Here is an 890-nt window from a genome sequence, read left to right as displayed (position 1 = left end):
CGTGGTGGAGGCGCTCGAGCGAGCTGCTCTGGACCAGGGAAGACATCGCCGCAGGCGAGGATGGATGGCGGCGGGCTGGCCGTGGGGTGTGGCGGCGCCGGCCGACGGTGGGGAAGTCTGAGGTTTGGATCAGGGTGAGTTTTTTTTCCCTGAGGAAAGCCGATGAGTGAGAGGGCTGGCGGCGTGTTGGGCTGCCCTGTTTGTTTATGGACGTGTGTCTAGGGAGCGGCCGGCTGCCTCCCTAGCCGTCCAAGCGGCCGGCCCAAAATGAAAAAATGTATCCCTTAAGAATCTACAAAGAATTATATCCGAAATCACTAATTAATGAGTACTCGTTGCAAAGAACATTTTACTTTTTCAAGTCGTGACAAGTGGCGCACATATAATATGCCACTTATCGCAATCTGGGGGTTTTCCTTTTTTCCGTAGATCCGTTTATTCAAAACGTTTAATCATTTAAACCGTGCATCCAAATCTCGAACCGTTTTCACCATAGGATTCTTCGTATAGAGATCTTCAAAACCAGATTCCATGTTGGGTTTTGACGAACTTTTTTTCACGAAAAAACCAAATCAGAAGCACGGTTTTTTTCCTTTCCAAAAAAGGCACGTCCGTGCCTCTCGTGAAACCATACTCGTGCCTCTCGTGGAAGTAAAACCGTGACTCTCATGGAAGGGAAAAAAGCAGCAAACACTGTTTTTTTTGTTTCCGAGAGGCGCAGTCGTGACTCTCGCGAAAGCACAACCGTGCCTCTCTCGGAAGCAAAACCGTGACTCTCGCGAAAAAAACAGAAAACACGTTTTTTTTCCTTTCTAAGAGGCACGGCCGTGACTCTCGCGAAAGCACAACCGTGCCTCTCACGGAAGCAAAATCGTGACTCTCACGAAAAA

Source organism: Triticum dicoccoides, chromosome 7A, assembly GCF_002162155.2.
Source record: "Triticum dicoccoides isolate Atlit2015 ecotype Zavitan chromosome 7A, WEW_v2.0, whole genome shotgun sequence".
Taxonomy (NCBI): domain Eukaryota; kingdom Viridiplantae; phylum Streptophyta; class Magnoliopsida; order Poales; family Poaceae; genus Triticum; species Triticum dicoccoides.
This window is presented reverse-complemented; position numbering follows the sequence as displayed.